Source organism: Haplochromis burtoni, unplaced genomic scaffold (assembly GCF_018398535.1).
Source record: "Haplochromis burtoni strain Fernald_Lab_line unplaced genomic scaffold, NCSU_Asbu1 Contig_214, whole genome shotgun sequence".
NCBI lineage: Eukaryota > Metazoa > Chordata > Actinopteri > Cichliformes > Cichlidae > Haplochromis > Haplochromis burtoni.
This window is the reverse complement of record NW_024582575.1, coordinates 18,845-23,174: the sequence shown is the minus strand read 5'-3', so window position 1 is coordinate 23,174 and position 4,330 is coordinate 18,845. Positions and strand designations below refer to the sequence as shown.

The window sequence follows — 4,330 nt, the reverse complement described above, 5'->3', positions numbered from 1 at the left end:
TGTGTGTGTGTGAGAAGGTCAGCGTCTTCTGAGCTGCATGAGGCTTTTATTTCACCGAGGTTACATAAGTTTTTATGTTTGCACTGTAAAAAGTAACAATAAAAAACAAAGTGGGCGATGTGGGGGGGGGGGGCTTCCTGTTTCCTGTGTGCGCACTCAGCTGTTTGAAGGATCCAACCTGCAGCTCATTTACACTCAAAACTCTAAATTCTGTTTATTTTACAATAAAAGCCCAGATGTGAAACATTATGATCCATATGTTTGCTTCCTGTTTTGAAACGTTCTCACTTGGATTTATTTCCTTTTTTTCTCTCTTTTCTGAAATTAACACCACGTTTATATTCGACTTTTAAAATGATCACAAGCATTTTGTTGCATTTTATTTTTGAAAAGCTGCTTTTACTTGGATCCACCTGAGATCTGAGGATCAATACCACACTGATCGGGACTGATTGTCAAACGCTGCTCACGTTTAAAGTGAAGAATCGGCGGTTAGATTAAAAATAATTTCTGCTGATTAAAAATGTTTAAAAGTGTCAAACTCGCTCCTTTTTTCCTTTTGTTGGTTTACGTTGTTTTATTTTGTGAGCTAAAATATTTTAGAAACATATTTACTGAGGAAACTGAATCAAATCACATCTGTATATAATAATACGTCCACGTGGCTCCGGTGGAAAGACATTAGCTTTTTTTAAAATAAAAAAAGTCACAAAGAGTAAAATTTTGGACCATGTGTTCGAATAAAGTCACAAAAAAAACTTTAAAATATTTTTCCAAATAACAAAAATGTGCAAAAACCTGGATTTTAATATATAAAATTTTTTACATTTATTTTCCACATCAGCTTTTATTTTCACTAAAGCCTCCCTGTAGCGTGTGTGTGTGTGTGTGTGTCATCTTAAATGTTAAATATATGCCCCTCCCTTCCTGCTGAGGTCAGCTGACCAACATTTTCCACATGAGAAACTTTCTGATGACTTTATTTCTCCGCAGAATATTTTTTTAAAAATAAGTTGCATATATATGATTTCAGTTGGCCTGAAGCATCTCCAGTTTCATTGATTGTCATGCACGTTTTTAACTCTTCCCACGCCTCCGACTCCTCTGACTATTAAATTATTCGTTTTTTTAATGGCTGTCTCCTAAAGGTAACATAAAGTGACTCCATGGCTGATTTTCGTTCATTTCATTATTTTAAACTCTTCTCTAATCAAAAAGAAAAAAAAAAACATTAGAAAAGAAAAAAATCTGGTGATAAAAGTTTTTCATATGACCAAAGCTACATGTAAATAGGCCTTTATGCGTGTGCGTGTGTGTGTGAGGGCCTGATGCTTGTTGGAGCCCCTTAAAAGGAAAGAAAATAGTCCCAGCAGCAGCACAGAGGCCTCAAGCCTCCGCGGGTCACTTAAAAATGTTCTCCAGGAACCAGAGCGGGTCAGCGGGCCAGAAAAAAAGCGAGAAGACGGCAGAGAAAGTTAAAAGAAGAAGAAGAGGGGCTGTGCGGCGGCTCTGAGCGCACATGCGCAGGAGCTTTTACGCTCATTCAGGCCTTTACGCACAAACACACACACACAGCAAAATAAACGGAGTGAACAGTCTGCGTGTTGATGCTGAACAAAAAAACGTGTTTGCATAATTTCAGCTGAAGAGTTTGTTCCAAAAATATTTACACACTTTTCTGGATTTAGTGATCACGAAGGCCGAAAAATACATCGAATTATTTTTGGAAGGAAACTCTTCACACAGAGCGGCTTTAACACTATTATTTAATCGCATTGTTCTAATTCAGAGGTCAAACCTGAGATATGATTTGTAGGCTTCTGCTTCCTCTCAAAAACCCTGATCGTTTCCAATTTTAAGGCTTTGTTCACGTGTTTTTCCTCCTAGTAAAACACAAAATAAAAGTTTTGATTGTCTCGTTTTTTTCCTCCTCGATTGTCTCAAAATTCATAAATAATTATTAACCCTGTCGTATTTCCAGCCCCACCCCTCGTTTTCCTTAATACTGAAGCGCAAACACTGACGAATAGAATTTAAATACAATAAATACAAAACATAAATAAACGACAAACAAAGTACTGAAAATCTTTGTACAAGATATAAATAGTTTGAAATATACTTATAGCGTTACCTTTGGCAAGTCTAGTTTACAGTTGGACGACCGGCGGTAACAAAAGTTTCTCCCTTTTAAAGTAAAGATGAAGCCGAGCTGTGCATCGCACTCCGTGTGGCCAGAAGTCTCGCTTCATTTATGGATTCATACACACATTTCTGATGTTTACCACTTTCTATTTGCCCTTAACGTGACGTCTGTGCGTCCTCGTCCCGGTGCAGTCGACGAAGCCAGGGTGTGTGTGCGTGGGGGGGTCAGTTTAGGAACGCGTTAGGGGTCACCCTCTTTTGGTGGGACAGCACCCCGGGGAACCCCGCGGACACACCGGGGGAGAAGGCCGGTAGCGAGCTGTTTCTGAGCGAGTCCGAGAGCAGCGCCTGCGGGGAGCCGCCGAAGCCCGGAGCGCCCTGCGGGAGGTGAGGAGGCGGCGGAGGAGCCGCGGGCGGCGGGCCGCCTCCCCCCCCCGGCGGGGCCGCCGAGTGCTGGCTCCCTGACACGAAGTATCCTGGCTGACCGGACAGCAGCCCGACCGGCGACGAGCTCATCCCGTAACTGTTCGTCAGGCCCAGCGGCAGCGAGCGGCCCAGCTCCCCGTTACTCAGCTGCTCCACGGCGAGCCGTAGCCGGCCGCCTGGTTCAGGAAGCCGGCGGACGAGCCGTTGTAGTGCGGGTGATGGTGGTGGTGGTGCAGGGACAGGAACGGGGACAGCTGCCAGTACAGCGGGTTGCTGCTCCGCTCGTTGATGCCCAGCCCGAGAGGAGCGAAGCGCAACCCGCGCTTCATCGCCAGCTTGCCCCGAGAGGTGGCGGAGCGCCGGCGGAGCTTCCCGGTGGTCCCGCCGATGAACACGTCGTCGCTGCTCGGGTCCAGCATCCAGTAGTTGCCCTTGCCCGGGTCGTCGTAGTGCCGAGGCACCTTGACGAAGCACTTATTGAGGCTGAGGTTGTGCCGGATGGAGTTCTGCCAGCCCTGCTTGTGCTCTCGGTAGTACGGGAAGTTCTTCATGATGAACTCGTAGATGCCGTTGAGCGTGAGCCGCTTCTCGGGGCTCTGCCGGATGGCCATCATGATCAGCGCGTTGTAGCTGAACGGAGGCTTGTCATACTTCCCGTTTTTGCCGCCGCCGGTGTTCTGCTCCGGTGTCGCCTTGCCGCCGTCCCCTCCTCCGCCTCCCCCTCCGTCCCCCTCCTCTTCCTCCGGCTCCTCCTTGCCAGGTTTCTCCGGCTCTAGAAGCGTGGAGGCCGCGGAGTCCACCTCCGGGGGGTCCAGAGACTTCTCGCAGTCGGAGCCCGGGGAGAGACACGGGGCTCCGTGGATCGCGACCGTCGCGGAGTCCGCACGCTCGCACTTGGAGGGCAGCAGGAGGCTCTTGATGCTGAAGGAGGAGGACCGGTGCACGGTCGGCGGGTCTTTTACATCCTCCATGCCCGGTGGCGGCTCTCCCGACAAAACCAGGAATAAATAATAAAAAAAATGAACAACCACAACAACAACTCCGAGGTCCTCCACCTCCGTGATCCGAGAGAGAGACAGAGAGGAGAGAGAAAGGAGGCTCAGGATGAGAGACGCATGGATGGAGAGAGAGAGAGAGAGAGAGAGAGAGAGAGGGAGGGAGAGAGCGTGGCGTGGATGTGGAGAAATTAGTAATTAAGGAGGTTCCGACGACATCACGGAGAGGAGGAGCTTCTCCAACTTGGTGATTTTGTCAACAAATCCTCTTTTCTCCTCCTCTCGCTCTCCGCGCGCCTCCGTCTCCAAACCTCCGACCTTTCCTGTCTCGAGCCTCACAAACCTGTCACTTCATCTGCTCCCCTTTAATCTCTCTCTCCCCATCGTTCCATATTTACGCGCGCGCGCACAGTTCCCTCCACCGCGTGTGTGTGCGCCAAGCCCGTGCGTAAAAGCGCACGTCCGTTTATGGGTGTGCGCGTGCGTAAAAGCGCACGGGCAGTCGGGGCTTTGTTTTCTCGGCGACAATAATAGTTTGAATTCATGTCGGCAAACATGGCGCGTGCACGCACAGTGTGTGTTTGCGCGCGTGCGTCTGTGTGTTTGGGGATGGAGAGAAGGAGGGCACCGAGAGAAGCGCCATTGTCTCCTAATAAAAATCATCGTGTCGGCAGTAACACGCACACACAGCAGAGGCGGCGGGTCTCACGCTGGAGCCAGAGCGCCTCCTGTCGGCAGCAGGCGGGACTGATCCATGTGAACAGTTG

The 4,330-nt window shown here is 48.9% G+C and overlaps 1 pseudogene; it reads right to left on the bottom strand.

Annotated features, from left to right (window-relative positions):
- Positions 1-840: 840 nt before the first annotated feature.
- Positions 841-3,994, bottom strand: LOC102297431 (annotated as a pseudogene).
- Between the last annotated feature and the right edge of the window lie 336 nt (positions 3,995-4,330).